General features: G+C 48.4%; 1 protein-coding gene across 1 annotated transcript in view; it reads left to right on the top strand.

The window, feature by feature from the left end:
• Positions 1-21,917, top strand: part of KPTN (kaptin, actin binding protein) — a 197,985-nt gene that overhangs the window by 162,648 nt on the left and 13,420 nt on the right. The gene's annotated exons all lie outside the window — the stretch shown is intronic.

The raw sequence follows: 21,917 nt of genomic DNA, 5'->3' as shown, positions 1-21,917 counted from the left end.
CTGCTTTATCACTCTAAAGGTTCCCACCGGTGGTGGTTGAACGGTCTGGTAAAATGTAAATAAATATTGTAGTAATGTTCTTTGCATGGACTATAATGTCTGGAATGTACCAGAGCAGTAACACGATGACATGATTACTTTTACCTCTATTTCTGATATTGTACTACCATTAGGAGCAACCATAAAGGTAATGGATTGTCCCTGGTATACAACATCTGATTCTCTATCAGACTTGAATAAATCACTTTTATCTACTTATGGCGTGCGGTCTGGGAGCACTTTATGTTCTAGGTTGCAAAATACTCATGAATATTAGGGCCGGATAAGCCTTTTATTCGATCAGACATTTCCTCAGTGGGCTGAAGCCTTCTGAGGCTGGCGTTGAAAGCCCAGGGCTGTGCTTGGTTCCTCTGTCACTTCCCCCTGCTTCTGGAGTTTAATTGCAGCAGGCAAGGGTAGTCTTCAAGAGAGCAAAAAAAAGGAGGAAGGAGGAGGGAAGAGAGAAAGCAATCGGGTAGGTAGGAGAGAGAAAGAGAGAATGAATACATGGAAAGAGAGATTGGATGAGGTACCCATGCTATTTATCATCAGTCAAGTAGACCCATAGACACACTGCTTTAGCGGCTAAATCCGGCATCAAATCAAGCAGGGCTGTCCATCATTTTATACTCACAGATTCCTTTTATTGCTCCACCATTTTGTTGATTGTCACAACATGGTATATGGTCCATTTACAGATAATGGCTTTCTTTCGATTCACCATTAACACCATTTGCAAAATGTCCCGGAGTGTGTACATTATTTTACATCCCATTTGCATTTTGGATAGATCTCTTTAGTCTCTGGGCTGTTAACACCTTAGCTGCGTGTAAACATCCCTCCCCAGTGCTGCGCTGTCCATTGGAACCAGTGCTGAATGGACGTCCAATGGTCGTGCCCAGCACTGGGGAGGTAGCGCTGCTGACGACCGTTGGCCGTCAGCAGCACTTAAGGGGTTAATCTCCGATTGAGTTCCAAAATACAATGGCGTAAACTGAAAATCAGAAACAATGAATAACCAGAAAAAGAAAAAACAATTGTAGGAGAGTAGGGTCTGCTTCCTATGGTCCCCCCACTTTTTGCTGTGATTCTCTGTTTAATCGACTTTAGTGTGGCTGTGGGCCTGCTAATCAGACCCACAGCCCAGCTGTTCTCTCTCTAAATTGATACCATGTACTTTAGGTACATACCAGATTGGGTATTGGGTCACCTCGGTGAGCCCCTGTATAGTGTACCATAGGTACCCAGGGCATAGGTGCATCCAAGGCCTACCAGGGGCTGCAGCATGTATTATGCCCCCCCCCCCTGGCTGGCCCTCCAAAGTGACACCACAGGCTGATCACTCAGCTTGGGTAAGGTGGTGTAATCACCACTTACTTAGATATAGTATACCTATATCTACCTTATATATAGACACATATGCACCTATAAGTCACTCCTATGGTAGGCCTCGACAATCCTGGAGGCAGAGTGCTTGGTTTTATGTGAGAGGGTGCCCTAGCATGAGCTGAGCCCCTCTGCAGCTTTCGGGACCATCTAACCATCTCCTTATAGCTGTTCTATGATATAGCCATACCATATACTCTTAAGTGCATTATAATCCTTGCGGTTAAATCTAACTTTGGTTTGGCTTTATCAAAACATGTCGTTTAAGGTGTCAAACCCTTTGGAATACTACCCCCCGCGCCAATTCTGGCGGCGGGGGGAGCATTCCACCATACTAGAGGGAAAAGACATGCATGTTACTGCTTTACCCGGTTAAAGTTAAACAGAGCCCTGATGCTGCTGCCACAGACCCAAGTCTGACCTCCTTCTGCTGGACGAAACTCCAGCAGGGGAGGCCTGAAGAATAGGTTTCCTGTCCAGGGAGGTGCCAGCACCTCCCCAGACAGGCTGATGTGTATTGGGACAGGGAGGGCTGCATCAGCAGATGCTTTTTGAGACACTGCCTGGGGCACACAAGGTGCTCAATGCATAGCCCGGTTCAAACCAGTTGCTGGGGCACTCCAGCCCCAGCTCTGGCGCGAAACTGGACAAAGGGAAAGGGGTGTAACCACCCCCTTCCCAGGTTCACCCATAGGCGGGACCTAGCAGGTAATCCAGCCCCTTAGTTTAGTATAAGTATAGGAGCTGTGTCCCCAGGACTTTAGATTATCCTGGAAAGAAACATTGATACAGAACTCTTGGACCTTCGTCATTCAATTCTGACTAGAAGACGGAAGACATCTCCCTTGTGGTCAAAGAGTGACCACCCTGTGCAAACAGGCACCACCAGTAACTTGCCGGTCTGCTTTGTCGACGCACCCGCCGGAACCCGAAGTCTCAGTGACACAGGAACTGGACTCTTAGACTTCTCAAACTCCGATTCAGATCCACAGCAAAGCTGAAACCGGTTGCGGACACGAGAGACGTGGGACCGGACACCCTGGACATCCTGCATTTTGCTAACAGCTCGACTACCGAGGTACCCTCGCAGTTGTGCTTTGGGGTACGAGAAGGCCCAGACCCGAGCGCCATTTGCACGGAAGCTCAGCCCTCCACACTCCACGAGTGCCGCGTGGGGCCCGCTCCTGCATTTCAGCTCGACGCGTCTTCCCGGTTCCTTGCCCGTTGGCTAGTGAGCCCCCTGAAGACTTTTCTTTTGAACTAAACTGCTTTCCTGGTTGCTCCAGCTTCCCTTCAAAGGAGAAGCGCCACAGACCTTGCTGGTCTGCAACAGAGCCAATCTCGACATCCTGCGTGGGTTGCGGTTGGGTCCAATCCGGATACCGACACCGCAGTCAACTAGGTCCTTCGTGGGACAGCTCGAATCCAGCGCCTGGTCATCGTCATGCCTCCTGGACCTCGTGGCTGAAGAGACAAGCTCACCTTCTTCACCTTCAAGCACGCAACATCGCCTGGTTCCTTCCTTCTCACTGGCTAATGACCCAGACTCTGTCCCCTCTGCTTTCAGGTTCTTCACATCACCGATCCACCCTTGGATCCACCTGGACACTTTTCCTCTGGTCACCTGCAGCACTTCTTTGCAGATCTCAATAGAAAACGACGAGGAAACCCGTCAGGAAAAGACACCTATGCACCCAGCTTCCCTGGGTGAGGTAACACGAGTACTCCGGTGCTCCCGTGGGTCTTGACTCTCGAAGTGTCCTAGTTTAAAAGGGTTCCATCCTAGTCAATCCGGAAGTGTCCTTAAACAGTAACTTTGTAACTTCTTCATTTCCCATTATAAGTCAATGCTAACTCGCGACTGTGTTTAGACACTGCACGCGTCTCCCGTGGGCCTCCTACTTCCTAACCTTTGGTTGTTTAGTGTAGTCCCAGCGATTCTACAGGCCCTAGGCCTGCTGTCTAACTCTCACGTGGTTCTTATACCACTTCCCTAGTGTATGGTTTGTGAGGCTCCTAGGGCATAACTGTATTTGTGCAACTTATCGTATGCTAATTGAGTAACTTGTGATGTACTTTGAGCTCTGACCTCATAAAGAGTGCAGAGGGGTTGTGTTAGAAATAAATACATATATATTTGATATATACCTTGTGTGGTGTCCTTTCATTTGGTATTCAAGGGATTATAATTAGTAAAACAGCTTGCTTCACATGCTCTCTGAAGTCTTAGCCTATGACTGCTTGTCCATGCTACCACTAGGATAGCTTGCCTATAAGGTTGACTTTACAACCACCATCAATAAGGGTCGATTAGATTGATGCAAGGTGCCCACTAGAATAGTGGACATCATATGCCAGGCTAACTTCTCACATTGGTGTGCAGCGGGTGGGATAAGAGATTGCTGTTTTTTACCATATAATCTTGAGATATCATTTGAAAGATCACATTAAGGTACCTGTAGGTACATATAAATCAAGTTCTTATAATACATAAGTTCTACTGAACTTAGCAGTTGTAGGTGTTAAGGGCCTAGCACACACACCCTGACTACAACTCCTAGAGAGGTTCTAGTAGGAAACCATTTAGTGTAGGTAGGTGCACACACCACACCTCACTAGAAAATGTCCTTGGAAGCAGGCCCTAGTGGACCTTTTCGAGAAGAAACCCAGAGAGTGCCTTTTAAGTATGACTCATTCACTTTTCATGAATTGAGAAGCCTGTGTGCAGTCAGAAAGAGTCCAACCTTTAACCACCTGGTAGATATCGTAGTGGCTCATGATGTAGAGAATGCATCAGTCCCAGGTAGCCAAGGGGGTAGACAGGGGGGCTATCTTTCAACAGAGGAGGAAAATACCACTGGAGATGATCCATTGGTCTCTGATGAGGATGATGACCATGATGCAGCTGATGAAGCTCCCCTGGGCAACCTAGGACTGCCTGGAGGTGGAGAGGGCCATGGTAGGCCCCCCTCTATCCTTCCAGACAGGCCTAACAATGGAACCAGAAGGCCCAGATCCCTGTACAGTGGCTCTGATCATTCTGATTCCTCAGTAGGGTCCAGTGCCTCTGCTGTGAGGAGGATGACTTCCCCCTCAGAGGAGAGAGCACAAAGCTAGGATGAAGGAAGTCAAGCTTAGGGTCAAGAGGCAAGAAGTTGCCCTTGAGAAAGAGACCCTGGCTTTTGAAAGAGAGAAAAAGTTGTGTGGGCTAGAGCCCACTGGTGGCAGCATAGTACCTAGAGATAGGTAAAGGTCTCATGACCATAGATACTTGAACAAGATTGTTCCTCCCTATCAGGTTGGGGATGACATCCACAAGTGGATAACGGCTTTGGAAAGGGCCTGCAATGTTCAAAAGGCCCCAAAGGAGCAGTGGGCAGCAATCTTGTGGCTCTCCTTTGCAGACAAAGGCAGAGACAATCTCCTGACAGTTAGTGAACAGAATGCTGACAACTACAATGTCCTGAAGAGTGCTCTAATGGGTTTGGCTTAACCACTGAGCAGTACAGGGTGCTGTTCAGAGACACCCAGAAGACACAGACTCAGGACTGGACTGACTTTGTAGATTGTGCTACTAAGGCCCTGAAAGGCTGGTTACTGGGCAGTAAGGTTAATGACTATACAGGATTGTATAATTTGATCATGAGGGAACAAATTCTTAACAACTGTCAGAACCAGTTATTGCATCAGCACCTGGTTGACTCTGATCTGACCTCTCCCCAAGAATTGGGAAAGAAGGCAGACAAATGGGTCAGAACCAGGGTGAAGCAGAAGGTACAGAACCAAGGTGGTGATCAGAAGAAGCAAGACCAAAAGGGTGGGGAGAAAGCAAAAGACCAGAAGTCTTCTCAAGGTCCCCAAAAAGCTGCTAATGGTGGGGGTTCCCAACCTGCAAAAAAGAAAGAAGAGCATAAGAAACCATGGTGCAAAGTATGTAAGGTAAATACTCACTGGACCAGTGATTGCACCAAGAAGGAGGCAGCTCCAGCCACCATTGCCCCTAAGGCAACTGTTCCCCCTAGTACAGCTAATAGTGGTGGTTCTCAACAGAAGGGTGTAGTAGGGTTTACCCTGTTAACTGAGGTGGATTCTGGCCTAGTCAGAATACCAACTCAAGCTGTTATTGTCTGTGGTGTGGACATGGCTATGTCCTCTACTGTGAGCCCCAGTAACTTGGGCAAGTACAGACAGACTCCTTTAATTAATAACAAAGTGGCTCAGGCCTACAGGGACACATGTGCTAGTGTCACAATCGTGACACCCAGCTTTGTGGACCCTGGACAGATAATACTAGGTGACAATTACCTAGTGACCAATGCAAGCAATCTCTGTACCACCCATAGTATGGCAATTGTTAATTTCTCCTGGGGAGGAGTAACTGGCCTCAAAAGAGTTGTTGTTAGTTCAGACCTCCCTGTAGAATGTTTGCTTGGCAATGACCTAGAATCTCCAGTCTGGTCTGAAGTGGAGTATAGGACTTATGCAGTGATGTTAGGTATATCAGCACATGTCCTTGCTGTGACCAGGTCACAGGTCAAAAACTGCAACACTGAACAGGCCCTGGATCCTGAAATAATGGACCAGGTGCCTACCAGGAGGAGAAGCAGTAGGATTTAGGCAGTGCCTTCCCCCTTGCCTCAGGAAGGGGATCCGCCTTCTCAGGAAGCTGATTGTGAAACCCAGGAGGAAACTGCCAGGTTGAGCTTCTTGGGACAGGGGGACCCTCCAGGGCAGATCTGAGGCAGGTGCAGTTGGACTGCCCTTCTCTTGAACCCCTCAGACAGCAAGCTGCTGCTGTGAATGCTAGTGGGACCCACAACGTCTATTGGGATGACGGGCTCCTGTTTCAGAGGCTAGAGACCCCAAGCCTGGTGCTTCCAGGAGGTTGGTCATACCTTTGGCATTCAGGGGCTTCCTTCTCACACTAGCCCATGATATTCCCCTTGCGGGACATCTTGGCCAGAACAAGACTTGGGACAGGCTTGTCCCTCACTTTCACTGGCCCCACATGTCAGAAGACATCCAGGAGTTTTGCCGCTCCTGTGTCACCTGCCAAGCCAGTTTCAAATCAGGTGGCACCACAAAGGCCCCCTTAATACCACTACCTGTGGTGGGGGTTCCTTTTGAAAGAGTAGGGATTGACCTTGTTGGACCAATGGATTCCCAAATAGCCTCTGGGCACAGGTTTATTCTGGTGGTAGTGGATCATGCCACCAGATACCCAGAAGCTATTCCCCTAAGGACCACAACAGCAACTGTTGCGGCAAGAGCCCTACTGGGAGTTTTCTCAAGAGTGGGTTTTCCGAAGGAGGTTGTCTCAGACAGAGGTGCAAACTTTATGTCTGGATATTTGACTGGTATGTGGAAGGAATGTGGAGTGAACTACAAGTTCACCACACCCTATCATCCACAGTGCAATGGTCTGGTGGAGAGATTCAACAATACCTTAAAGGGCATGATCAAGGGTTTACTTGAAAAGCTTAGGTGAAGATGGGGCATCTTGCTGCCCTTCCTTTTGTTTGCTTACAGGGAGGTCCCACAGAAGGGGGTTGGCTAAAGCCCTTTTGAACTTCTGTTTGGGCTTCCTGTAAGAGGACCCCTTTGTCTGGTGAAGGAGGGATGGGAGTTACCTCTCAACCCCCCAAGCAAGACATTGTGGACTATGTACTCCGTCTCCGCTCCTGGATGGCTGAGTACATGAAAAAGGCATCCAAAAACCTTGAGGCTAGTCAGGAATTGCAAAAGGCCTGGCATGACCAAAAGGCTGTGCTGACTGTTTACCAGCCAGGACAGAAAGTGTGGGTGTTGGAGCCAGTGGCCCCGGCAGCTCTCCAAGACAAATGGTCTGGACCCCACACTATTGTTGAGCAAAAGGGAGAGGTAACCTACTTTGTTGATCTTGGAACTCCCAGGAGCCCCTACAGGGTGCTTCATGTCAGCAGATTGAAACCATATGTTGACAGGGCAGACATGGGCTTGCTCATGGCTACAGATGAGGGACAGGAGGAGGAGACTGACCCTCTCCCAGACCTGCTTTCTCAGAACCCTGGTGATGGTTCATTTGATGGTGTAGCCTTGGCAGGCAGCCTCACTGACCAACAGCAGCAGGACTGCAGACAAGTTCTACAGACATATGTTTTCTCTGACTCCAAGTCAGACTACCTGTTGCACTCATGAAGTGGACACTGGGGACAGTCTGCCTGTTAAAAGTAAGATTTACTGGCAACCTGATCATGTCAGGGACTGTATCAGGACAGAGGTCCAAAAGATGTTGGAGTTGGGAGTCATTGAGCCCTCAGAGAGCCCTTGGGCCAGTCCAGTAGTCCTGGTGCCTAAACCTCATACCCAAGATGGTAAGATAGAGATGAGGTGTTACGTGGATTACAGAGGCCTCAATGCTGTCACTAGGACAGATGCCCACCCTATACCAAGAGCAGATGAACTCATTTACAGATTGGCATCTGCCAAGTTTTTGAGTACATTTGACTTGACGGCTTGCTACTGGCAGATCAGACTAGCTGATGATGCAAAAGCCAAGACAGCATTTTCATCCCCAGGAGGACATTATCAATTTGTGGTAATGCCCTTTGGTCTGAAGAACGCACCTGCCACATTCCAAAGGTTGGTGAACCAAGTCCTCTCCGGTCTGGATGACTACTGTGCAGCTTATCTTGATGATATTGCTGTCTTTAGCTCCACTTGGGAAGATCACCTGAAGAATGTTTTGGAGGTCCTGCAAAAGGCAGGCCTAACTATCAAGAATACCAAGTGCCAGATAGGGCAGAACAAGGTTGTATACCTGAGCCACCTTGTAGGTGGAGGTCAGGTTCAACCATTGGAGAGCAATATCCAGACCATCAAGGACTGGACTGCTCCCACCACCCAGACACAGGTCAGAGCTTTCTTGGGCCTGACTGGGTACTACAGAAAATTTGTCAAGGGGTATGTTTCCATTTTGACACCCCTTAATGACTTAACTTCTAAGAAAATCTCAAAGAAAGTTCAGTGGACAGTAATCTGTCAAAAGGCATTTGATGACCTGAAGCAGGCCATGGACACTGCTCCTATTCTGCAAAGTCCAGACTACTCTAAAGAATTCATTGTTCAAACAGATGCTTCTGAGTTGGGGTAGGTGCTGTTCTTTCACAACTGAATAAAGATGGTCAAGACCAGCCAGTAGCTTTTATTAGCAGAATGCTGACCCCTAGAGAGAAACATTGGTCATCTATTGAGAGGGAGGCCTTTGCTGTGGTTTGGGCACTGAAGAAGCTGAGGCCATACTTGTTTGGTACTCACTTCAAGATTAAGACAGACCATAAGCCCCTCTTGTGCCTAAATCAGATGAAGGGTGAAAATCCCAAAATGCTTAGGTGGTCCATTTCCCTACAGGGAATGGACTTTACAGTGTAACATAGACCTGGGTCTGACCATGCCAATGCAGATTGACTCTCCAGATATTTCCACTTAGAACATGAAGACTCAACTGGTCAAGGTTAGTTTAATGTCCCTGCGTTTGGGGGGGGGGGTTGTGTAGGAGAGTAGGGTCTGCTTCCTATGATCACCCCCACTTTTTGCTGTGATTCTCTGGTTTTTCGACTTTAGTGTGGCTGTGGGCTTGCTAATCGGACCCACAGCCCAGCTGTTCTCTCTCTAACTTGATACCATGTACTTTAGGTACATACCAGATTGGGTATTGGGTCTCCTCTGTGAGCCCCTGTATAGTAAACCATAGGTACCCAGGGCATAGGTGCATCCAAGGCCTACCAGGGGCTGCAGCATGTATTAAGCCACCCCTTGCTGGCCCTCCAAAGTGACACCACAGGCTGATCACTCAGCTTGGGTAAGGTGGTGTAATCACCCCTTACTTAGATATAGTATACCTATATCTACCTTATATATAGACACATATGTACCTATAAGTCACTCCTATGGTAGGCCTCGACAATCCTGGAGGCAGAGTGCTTGGTTTTATGTGAGAGGGTGCCCTAGCATGAGCTGAGCCCCTCTGCAGCTTTCGGAACTATCTCCTTATAGCTGTTCTATGATATAGCCATACCATATACTCTTAAGGGCATTATAATCCTCGCGATTAATGCTAACTTTGGTTTGGCTTTATCAAAACATGTCGTATAAGGTGTCAAACACTTTGGAATACTACCCCCCGCCAATTCTGGCGGCGGGAGTAGCATTCCACCCTTCTAGAGGGAAAAGACATGTATGTTACTGCTTTACCCAGTTTAAGTTAAACAGAGCCCCAGCATCACAAAATGGATGCTGCTACCACAGACACAAATCTGACCTCCTGCTGCTGGACGGAACTCCGGCAGGGGAGGCCTGGACAATAGGTTTCCAGTCCAGGGAGGTGCCAGCACCTCCCGAGACAGGCTGATATGTATTGGGACAGGAAGGGCTGCATCAGCAGATGCTTTTTGAGACACTGCCTGAGGCACACAAGGTGCTCCATGCATAGCCCGTTGCTAACCAGTTGCTGGGGCACTCCAGCCCCAGCTCTGGCGCAAAACTGGACAACGGGAAAGTGGTGTAACCACCCCCTTCCCAGGTCCACCCATAGGAGGGACCTAGCAGGTAATCCAGCCCCTTAGCTTAGTATAAATATAGGAGCTGTGTCCCCAGGGCTTTAGATTATCCTGGAAAAAAACTTTGATACAGAACTCTTGGACCTTCGACATTCTATTCTGACTAGAAGACGGAAGACATCTCCTTTGTGGTCAAGGAGTGACCACCCTGTGCAAACAGGCACCAGCAGTAACTTGCCGGTCTGCTTTGTCGACGCTCCCGCCGGAACCCGAAGACTCAGTGACACAGGAACTGGACTCTCAGACTTCTCAAACTCCGATTCACATCCACAGCAAAGCTGAGACCCGTAACGGACACGAGAGACGTGGGTCCGGACACCCTGGACATCCTGCATTTTGCTAACAGCTCGACTACCGAGGTACCCTCGCAGTTGTGCATTGGGGTACGAGAAGCCCCAGACCCATGCGCCATTTGCACCGAAGCTCAGCCCTCCACACTGCACGAGTGCCGCGTGGGGCCCGCTCCTGCATTTCAGCTCGACGCGTCTTCCCGGTTCCTTGTCCGTTGGCTAGTGAGCCCCCTGATGACTTTTCTTTTGAACTAAACTGCTTTCCTGGTTGCTCCAGGCTTGCACCAGCTTCCCTTCAAAGAAAAAGCGCCACAGACCTTGCTGGCCTGCAACAGAGCCAATCTCGACATCCTGCGTGGGTTGCGGTTGCCAAGGCTCGTTGGGTCCAATCCGGATACCGACACCGCAGTCCACTAGATCCTTCGTGGTACAGCTCGAATCCAGCGCCTGGTCATCGTCGATGCCTCCTGGACCTCGTGGCTGAAGAGACAAGCTCACCTTCTTCACCTTCGAGCACGCAACATCGCCTGGTTCCTTCCTGGTCACTGGCTAGTGACCCCAAATCTGTCCCCTCTGCTTTCAGGTTCTTCACATCCCCGATCCACCCTTGGACCCACCCGGACACTTTTCCTCTGGTCGCCTGCAGCACTTCTTTGCAGATCTCCATAGAAAACGACGACGAAATCCGACACAAAAAGACACCTATGCACCCGGCTTCCCTGGGTGAGGTAACACGAGTACTCCGGTGCTCCCATGGGTCTTGACTCTCGAAGGGTCCTAGTTTAAAAGGGTTCCATCCTAGTCCATCCGAAAGAGTCCTTAAACAGTAACTTTGTAACTTCTTTGTTTCCCATTATAAGTCAATGATAACTCGCGACTGTGTTTAGACACTGCACGCGTCTCCCGTGGGCCTCCTACTTCCTAACCTTGGTTGTTTAGTGTAGTCCCAGCGATTCCACAGGCCCTAGGCTTGCTGTCTAACTCTCACGTGGTTCTTATACCACTTCCTTAGTATATGGTTTGTGAGGCCCCTAGGGCGTAACTGTATTTGTGAAACTTATCGTATGCTAATTGAGTAACTTGTAATGTACTTTGAGCTCTGACCTCATAAAGAGTGCAGAGGGTTTGTGTTAGAAATAAATACATATATATTTGATGTATACCTTTTGTGGTGTCCTTTCATTTGGTATTCAAGGGATTATAATTATGTGACCCGGTCCCTGTTTCACCCCCACCTGGACTGTGCCCCCCTGAAACCTTACCGTTGTCAAGGACTTCCCCCTCACGCACTTTTAGACAACCCCCTCGGGTCCGTAACAGTGTCAGAACGAACAGCATGACCCACAGTGCCCCGCCCCTCTCTCTGTTCCAGGAACCTATCACCGGGCCGCAGGCACCGGAAGTACGTCACCATGAACTCGGAAGTCCCACCTCCGAGGCAGCGACAGCACCAGTGAAAAGCGAACGCCACTGTGAGGACGACGTCGGAGCATTGTGGCAGGATACTCAGACTGGTGTTGGAGAGCGAGAGGAAGAGCAAGCCGAAGTAGACGAGTGGTCGGAGGACTGGTGGAGCCCTTGAGGAGGTGGCTGAAGAGCGGCCGTAGCTCAACTGGAGAGCTACGGCGGACCGCGTGAGTAGCGTAAACCCTCCCGTGAGCACGCTAGGTGTTCAGTGTATATATTGTATAGTCCTCTCCCCTTTATTCACGTATAGCACGATAACTGCACTGTGATTACTGTAAAGCACTTCACCTTGCAAACGCCCCTCTTCCCGCCACCGTCACCCTAACACTCTTTTCTCTGACCTACTTCCCCGCTTTCCGTAAAGATCCTCTTCCCCATAGAACCCTACCTCACTAGTCCTTCTTTTCTTCCCTCGCACATCCCGGTGTCGGCGTCATCATACGATTGTGACCCAGTTCGGTCTAACGGTCCCTTCTCTCTCTTATTGCCCTCCGAGGTACCTCCCCAGCAACGGAGACGAAGACCATCCCGAGAGCCGGCAACAGAAGACCGTCGACCAGGAAGAACCACCCCGTCTTACCGGACTGCCTTTGTCATCCTGTCTATTTTGACTTTCGTACCAATAAATCTCAACTATAGCCCACTATATCCGGCCTCCTTGCCTGATTTTCCGGCCCGCAACACCCCCACGATCACATTTGGTGTCAGAAGTGGGATCAGCTGGAAGCATGGAGGCCGTCATGAAGAGAATGGCCGACTCCCAAGAACAACTGGGGAAGCTTATGGAGAAGTTTCTGAAAACCGCCGAAGACGACAGAGGGCAGCTACATGACGTCTTGAAGGGCCAAGGAACCGCTCATGACCAAGCTATGGGCAAACTGACGGACGTCTTAGGACAACCACGGGCCATGGCTTCTCTCCCCTCCGTTGTTTTGCAAAAGTACGTCCCGGGGGAAGACCCGGACTATTTCTTTACGAACTTTGAGAGGCTGGCACAAGCGGCAAACTGGGCCGAGGATCGATGGGGCCAATATCTAGGTCCCCTCCTCACTGGAGACCTACAGGCGGCCTATCAACAAGCTAACATCCAAGGCAACAACCCCTATGCCGACATAAAGAAGTGCATTCTAGAGCGCTTGGGGGTCGACGACGACACGTACAGAGTGAAGCTTAGACAAGCTAGGGAAGGGCCGCAAGAAAATCCGCGCGCTCTATCCTTCCGCATCAAGGACCTTGCCAACCGGTGGCTTAGGCCGGAAAACTCCACCAAAGACGAGATATTGGAGAAAATCTATCTTGAACAGTTTTTGAACTCTTTGCACCCCGCCACTCAGAGATGGGTTCGGCAACATACTAGGCTGACTTTGGAAACTGCAGTAGAAATCGCCTGTGCCTATGGCCGTGCTCAGGAGCTACAACGCGGTAAGGAGGAAAACCCGCACCGACCCCACAACCCCACAGCCAGCCGTCCAACCCGCCCGTTGCCCTCTCGAAGACCTGAACCTCCTCCACTCTTACCTTCTCCAGTCCTGTATCGTCCCCCCAATCCCGGACCCCAGTGTTACCATTGCGGGAACTTTGGCCACATTGCCCGCATGTGTCCTCAGAAGGAGGTACCCATGGAAATTGGACTGGTTCGGAACTATGTTTGCAACACCCCAAGGGACACCCCACCTCCGTTTCATTGTCCCGTGACCATTGAAGGACAGGAGATGCTGGCCCTCGCTGATACTGGGTGCAGACAAAGCGTCCTCCGGCCGCAAGACCTGGTTCTTCCCAACGGACCACCAACAGGAACAGTGGCAATACAGTGTGTACATGGCGATACCAAACGATATCCCACCACCCAAGTCTGGGTACAACATCCCGGGGACCCGGGAACCCAACTCACGGTTGGTCTGGTACCAGCGTTGCCCGAACCAGCTATATTAGGTAGCGACTATCCTGGACTCCCAACCCTTCTACAGGACACAACGGACTCCCTGTCACAATGGTGGAAAGAAGCCCCTTACCCTCAGGGTCCCTCCTCTCCTTGCAAAGAACCGAAACCTCACAAATCAAAGAACCAGAAAAGACAGGAGAAGAAACACCCTTCCTTTGCCTATCCCGTGAATGTGGATGATTCGCCCTGGCAAACCGATCAAGAGTTCCGTGCCGCCCAACAGGAGGACCCGCTCCTGCAAGAAGCCTGGGGAAGGGCCTTAGAACAGGAAGACCCCACACAAGTAGGTCCTTATTTCTTTAAGAAGCGGGGGTTGTTATATCGAAAGGGAGACCCCTTACAATCCGCCCAACTGTTGATTCCCGGCCCCTTCCAGGACAAGGTCCTCTTTCTGGCACACAGTCACCTGTTAGGCGGTCATTTTGGGGACGAAAAAACGAGCCAGGCTGTCCTTGATAAGTTTTACTGGCCCGGGGTCCATCAACACATTAAAACTTATTGTCGCGAATGCGTTGTCTGCCAGAAACACAGCCGATACCGACCCCCTAAGGTACCCCTACAACCTCTTCCTCTCATTGATGTCCCATTCACTAGGGTGGGGATGGACATAATAGGGCCTCTGTTACCCTCCCGAACAGGTTGCCGGTACGCCCTGGTCATAGTAGACTATGCTACCCGCTTCCCGGAAGCCTTCCCATTACGCCAACCCACAGCTCAGAACATCGCCAAGGCACTAATCACACTGTTTTCCAGAGTAGGCTTTCCCCGTGAAATCCTCACTGATCAAGGCACCCCATTCGTTTCCTCCCTACTCAAACAGGTCTGTTCTACACTAGGAATAAAGCAAATCCGAACTTCAGCATACCATCCCCAGACGGATGGTCTAGTCGAACGTTATAACGCAACGTTGAAACAGACATTGAAAAAACTGTTAGGCCTGGAAGCCAAAAGATGGGAGGAAATCCTGCCTTTGGCCCTGTTTGCCATAAGATGTAAACCCCAGAGCAGTACGGGCTACTCCCCATATGAACTGCTGTATGGGAGGCCCCCGCGCACCCTACTTGATATGGCCCAGGAAGCCTGGGAAGCCGAGCCTGACCGTACCCGCCCTTTGCCAGAATACGTCAACAATCTCAAGACCCATTTAGCTGAGATAAGAGAGATAGTGAAACAGAACATGGAAAAGGCCCAAAATACGCAGAAAAAACAATATGATAAGGGTACCAAGGCCAGGGTATTCGCTGTGGGTGACCTGGTCCTCTTGATGATGCCCTCCTCAGACCAAAAACTCTTGGGCCAGTGGCAAGGGCCCTATGCCATTCAACGACAGGTCACCCCCGTAACTTATGAGATAGAACTCGATCCCACAAGAGGCACGTCGCAAATCTATCATGTAAACCATCTAAAAAAGTGGGAGGGACCCCGTCCTGTTCTAATGGGAAGTAGACCCCCTTTTTCCTTTCCATTCGACCCCTGTCTGGACCCTGCTTTAACTCCGGTACAGGTCCAAGCCCTCCAAACAGCACTGACCCCTGTAATGAAGGTTTTTTCTTCTTGTCCGGGACGTACCACCGTCACCGAACACTCGATTGAGACAGAACCCGGTAAGGTGGTTAGACTGCGTCCATATCGAGTCCCTGAGGCCCGCAGAGCAGTTATAAAGAGGGAGACCGAGGACATGTTAAGGATGGGAATCATCGAACCCTCGGTCAGTGAGTGGAACTCCCCTATAGTTCTGGTACCGAAACCCGACGGCTCTGTCCGGTTTTGTATAGACTTCCGGGAGGTAAACAAGGTCTCCCGATTTGATACATATCCTCTACCCCGAGTTGACGAAATGGTCGAAAGGATAGGGAAGGCCAAATATATTTCAACCCTTGACCTCTGCAAGGGTTATTGGCAGATCCCCCTCCGAGAGCAGGATAAGAAGAAGACCGCTTTCTCTACCCCAGAGGGTTTATTCCAATTCATTGTCATGCCCTTTGGGTTACACGGCGCCCCTGCCACCTTCCAGCGGGCCATGAATCTGGTACTACGTCCCCACACAGCCTATGCAGGGGCCTACTTGGATGATATAGTCATCTATAGCGACAGCTGGGAACAACACCTCATCCATTTGCATGCGGTTGTCTCTTCCTTGGGCTCCTTTGGGTTTTCCATCAATCCGGCTAAAACCACCCTGGCCGCCCAAACCGTCCAGTACCTCGGTTTCCTTTTGGGGGAGGGTCTGATCCGTCCCCAGGAGTCCAAAACCAAAGCCATTGCGACTCTCCCCTTTCCCCGGACAAAGAAAGATCTCCGGGCGTTTCTAGGACTCCTAGGTTACTATAGGAGATTTGTCCCCAACTTCTCTCAAAGGGCTGCCCCTCTTACCGACCTGTTAAAAAAAGCTACCCACACCGAGCTAGCTCTAAATCACCCCAGTCCCCTGGTATGGCAGGCATTTAACGACCTAAAAGACGCCCTGACCTCCAGTCCTGTCCTTGTAAGCCCTGATTATTCCCGGCCTTTTGTACTCCAAACAGACGCGTCCGATCAGGGTTTAGGAGCAGTCCTCTCCCAAATCGACTCACAAGGAAACGAAAAGCCAATACTGTATCTCAGTCGAAAACTCTTTCCTAGGGAACTTAGCTATGCTGTTGTAGAGAAAGAAGCCCTCGCCATCAAGTGGGCTATCGAGAGCCTGAGATACTACCTAGAGGGTAGGGACTTTACCATTTACACCGACCATGCCCCCTTGGAATGGATGGCCCGGAACAAGGGACATAATGACCGGGTCCTCCGATGGTTCCTATCTCTCCAACCCTTTCGGTTTCAGACACGCCACCGAAAAGGATCTGAACAAAGCAACGCAGACTTTTTGTCCCGGTACCCCAGTTCTTCCACCGGTACAAGAAAGACAGCTAGGGGAAGGGAATGTGACCCGGTCCCTGTTTCACCCCCACCTGGACTGTGCCCCCCTGAAACCTTACCGTTGTCAAGGACTTCCCCCTCACGCACTTTTAGACAACCCCCTCGGGTCCGTAACAGTGTCAGAACGAACAGCATGACCCACAGTGCCCCGCCCCTCTCTCTGTTCCAGGAACCTATCACCGGGCCGCAGGCACCGGAAGTACGTCACCATGAACTCGGAAGTCCCACCTCCGAGGCAGCGACAGCACCAGTGAAAAGCGAACGCCACTGTGAGGACGACGTCGGAGCATTGTGGCAGGATACTCAGACTGGTGTTGGAGAGCGAGAGGAAGAGCAAGCCGAAGTAGACGAGTGGTCGGAGGACTGGTGGAGCCCTTGAGGAGGTGGCTGAAGAGCGGCCGTAGCTCAACTGGAGAGCTACGGCGGACCGCGTGAGTAGCGTAAACCCTCCCGTGAGCACGCTAGGTGTTCAGTGTATATATTGTATAGTCCTCTCCCCTTTATTCACGTATAGCACGATAACTGCACTGTGATTACTGTAAAGCACTTCACCTTGCAAACGCCCCTCTTCCCGCCACCGTCACCCTAACACTCTTTTCTCTGACCTACTTCCCCGCTTTCCGTAAAGATCCTCTTCCCCATAGAACCCTACCTCACTAGTCCTTCTTTTCTTCCCTCGCACATCCCGGTGTCGGCGTCATCATACGATTGTGACCCAGTTCGGTCTAACGGTCCCTTCTCTCTCTTATTGCCCTCCGAGGTACCTCCCCAGCAACGGAGACGAAGACCATCCCGAGAGCCGGCAACAGAAGACCGTCGACCAGGAAGAACCACCCCGTCTTACCGGACTGCCTTTGTCATCCTGTCTATTTTGACTTTCGTACCAATAAATCTCAACTATAGCCCACTATATCCGGCCTCCTTGCCTGATTTTCCGGCCCGCAACACCCCCACGATCACAAATTAATAAAACAGCTTACTTCACATGCTCTCTGAAGTCTTAGCCTATGACTGCTGGTCCATGCTACCACTAGGATAGCATGTCTATAAGGTTGATTTTACAACCACCATCAATAAGGGTCGATTAGACTGGTGCAAGGTGCCCACTAGAATAGTGGACATCATGTGCCAGGCTAACTTCTCACAACAATATTCATGCATGTATTGATAACTTATTTATAAAAAGCCCCCTGCCATTATTTAACGCATCATGCAAATATTGATACTCAACAAGAAAGCATGTGAATCAGACTAGAAATAAACATTAAATTACATTTGTTGAAATGAGCAATTTATATTCTCAAGATTGACATATTTCAGATGTGTTTCGGTATATTATTCCGAATACTGAGCACAGCGAAAGAGAACACTTGCTTTAGGGTCTTGGACGTCTTTAGCAGACGAGGGCAGATTTGAATGAGCAGAATGTGGTTTGATTAGGTGGAAATATGTCTTGATTCCTGGTACATTGGATCCACCTGAGAGAGCTAGCTTCTTGTGTTTGAGGCATCTGTGAAAACTTAGGGCCAGATGTAGGTAGCCCTTTACCGATCGGAATCGGCCGAAAATACCGATTTTCGGCCGTTTCCGATCGGTAAAGGGCTATGGAGATGTAGGGACACATATTCGGTAATTTTACCGAATCGTTATTATTACCGAATCGGTAAATTTACCGATTCGGTAATATTTACCGATTCGGTAATATTTACCGATTCGGTAAAATAACCGAAAATGCAATGTGGGTAGCCAATTTTCCATTGGCACATGGCTTTCAGAATCGGTATTTTACCATGGAATACAAATCCGTGGTAAAATACCGATTCCTGTGTACATGCACATCTGTGCATGTACACATGTGCCATGTGACAGACAGACGTGCCCTTAGGGCATGTCTGTGTGCCACATTGCACACATGCCCGTTTTGGGGGTGCTAGAGGGTGTCAAAGTGACACCCCCTGCACCCTTGACAAATTCGGTATTTACCGATTCGGTAAATACCGAATCGGTATTTGAATTGAATCCTATGGGCTTCAAGGCCCATAGGAATCAATAGCAAATACCGATTCGGTATTTACCGAATCGGTAAATACCGAATTTTTAAGGATTCGGTAACAAATCCAGATGTTGGTACCTACATCCCATTTACCGATTTTGAAATACCGAATCGGTAAAATTCGGTATTTCAAAATCGGTAAATGTGATTTACCTACATCTGGGCCTTTAAATATTACACATGCAATGTTGTAAGTGATTCAGGCTTTAAGAAACAACCACTGTAAAGCAGGAGGTATAGTAAAGATGTGGTCCGACCTGTGTGTGTCCATGATCCGCCAAGTCACAGAGGTAAAGTGGTTTTAGTGGTGGTTACACGTTTTGTGAAGACTCATGAGTAGCACATTTCCAACCTATAGTTAGGAAAGAATGAGGCCTTAGATCATGACATGAACCTCTTCTGGGGGCATCAGTGGTTTAATTTTCATAGAGGGTGAAATTATTTAGAAGCATAGTTAGTCAGTTTGGCTATATTTTGCAGAAGTGCGTGAAGTATGACGCTAAGGGATCTGACTGTGAAAACTTAGGAAAAGAAAAAGCCTACGTGGAGACATTTATTTTACCAGTATTGAAGAGCGAGAGAGAGAAGATACATCAGAGCAAAGAATGAGAAATTCAATTTTTGTAGCATAAGTTTGGGAGGACAAATTACTCCCCAATGGCAATGGTAGATTAAGAAGATTTTTAGTGGATTATTATTTTTTATAAATGGGATTTTGAGGTAGAGTTGTGGGTTCATCTGCTCATCTGCAAAGTGATAAATGGCAATGCCATGTTTAGCTATAGTGTTTCGTAATGGCTCCATATAAAATTGAAGTTTGAGAGAGTCGGAGCCTGAATTTGTCCCTGCAGAGTCCAGGGTGGGAACGATCTCTGGAGGATTCAATCTTAACAGTTTTGTTGTACCTGTGTGTGTAAAGATTGGAGCCTATCATGCGCTTTTACTTCTGAACTTGTGTGAGTGGAAAAGATGTTCAGCACACATCATGATCAGCTTCATCATAAGCTGCAGGGAGGGGAAGCAATGCGTATAAACATGTATTACCATCAACCAGGTGTTAAGTGGGAGAATGTCAAGTGTTCGTGCATTGTAAAAGCAAATGACAGAGCCTACATTTGCGAAAGAGGACTCCTCTTCGGTAAGGTCCTGAAGAGCAAAGCGAGGAGTTTGATTGCAGATTTCCTTTGATGTACGCCTAAATAATCAGGTGCCCTTTTATTATGTGTGAGCCATTTTGAATGGAATTGTAGTGTGTGAAAAGTTATACAGTTGAAACTAAATAAAGTGTGTTGTGAGTCAGATAAATCAGGTCTGGCGTATGGCTGAAAGTTTGATTGGTGCGTAGGTTCAAGAAGGCAGTTTGTTTATTTGGAAATGGCTGCATTACTTCTAAGGTGTGAGATAATGTTTACTCACTCTGAATGCTCAATCACTTTGATTATGCCAAATTGTCTGAATAGTCAGTCAGTCAACAAACTTAATTCGGTCGTATGACCATAAAAGTGTCCTGTACATTTTCACTCGTACCCTACAGGTTGGCAAGATTAATATGAAGCATAAAATACATAGCAAAACCGTAAAAATACAGTATACAATTCATTCCATAGATGAACGGTTAAAAATAATAAAATAATATAATCATGTCCTCCGCGTCAGACCCAAGGGTAAAAGCTTAATTGGTTGTTCACATACAACATTCTCTATTTAGAGAAAATATATAAGCCATATTTATCTGAATAGAGGAGTTATGCCAGTATAGTATCTTTTTGCCATGTTCTATGGTGGTTATTTATATTAAAATGAATGCTAAAAAGAAAACATAACAGTAACCTGGGTTTGATGAATTAGGTCTTGCACAGGATTTTTCACCTCTTTCAAAATGGCTATGTAGTGGGTTACATGGCCATATAGCAGGTATTCTGAAGTAAGTGAGTAAAGTTTAGCAATGGTAAGAAGGTTGCTGTTGTTTAAATTATATGGCATACCAGACACGTGTAGTGAATACTGCCTTTCCTGTGGCCAGTTTGGAGAGGATCATGTTTGAGTCCGATTGCTTGAGCTTGATGACGACTTAAAGAAGAAAAGGAATGAAGAGGCTTAACACTTAGTGGATACCTGCCAAGTTGACCTAAGTACACCCCTTGTTTGTTGTAGATGGCTTCATAGTGCTCTCCTAAAAGTGCCAATTTATGCACTTAAGAGATGGACTGATGTTATGTGCAGGTTCTGTTTTCCTCTACTACGCTCTGGACCTTGTTGCTACGTGCTTGTTGAGGTAGTACGTAGTTGTTGTGCTGTCTCTTTGCCCCATTGTTATTCACTCCTCCGAGTGGACACACTTTTATTTCTTTCAGATAGTTTAAGCCTTTCATTGGACATGTCTGTGTGCCTTGTTGGTGTTTCCATGCTGGTGAGAACTCTCATCTCTATGCTCTTGTCATAGTGAGTGAGCCAGTTTTGGATGTACAGCTGATTGGTGCTCCTTCCTGCTCTGCTCAGAGCTGTTTCTCTCTGTTGTCTCCACTCAGCAGACTCACAAAGGAAAACGCTTTCTGGCAGGTGTCCCACATCATACTCTTTTCCTCACTTAAGCACTGGCATGGATTTCCCTCTTGGCTGCTCTTCCTCCCTTTAGTCACTGTTTTTTTTTTTTTTTTTTTTTTTTTTTTGAAAACCTTTATTTATCGCAAACATAGTACACAGCGTCTGCCTACAACCACTGCGGGCCGGCCGCTATGACAATATCCAACCTACCAAGGTACCTTGCTCTACAGTAGATGACAAAGGTAACAACGCCGCGCTAAACAGGCAAGGGACCGGAGGGAAAGGATAAAGAGGGTTTCATTTTATCATTTTGACGAATCGTCCTAAAGTCAGATCGGGTGGCTGAGTGGGCGAACAACATATAAAGGTATCCAACAAGGAGACATCGTTATCAAAATACTAGCATACATTATTACAATAATAATACACAAGCGCAGAAGCACATATCGCCCTAGTCAGCGCCCACCCAAAGAATATATCACATTAAGGAGTTATAATCCAACTTATCAACAGTATAATAGGATATTAGAGGGATCATGGAATAGCAGCAATGGAAGGATGTGACGACGTATATAAAGCACTCCTTATATGGGAAAAAATTTGTGACAGATAATGCGCCCTCAAACAATTGTGGAAAAGGGGGAAGGAAGAGCAAAGGAATTGTAATCATTCAGTGGCTATGCAGT

This window comes from Lissotriton vulgaris, chromosome 9 (genome assembly GCF_964263255.1).
Source record: "Lissotriton vulgaris chromosome 9, aLisVul1.2, whole genome shotgun sequence".
In the NCBI taxonomy this organism is placed as follows: domain Eukaryota; kingdom Metazoa; phylum Chordata; class Amphibia; order Caudata; family Salamandridae; genus Lissotriton; species Lissotriton vulgaris.
Note: the sequence above shows the minus strand (reverse complement) of the source record. Positions and strands in the feature narration are given on the sequence as shown.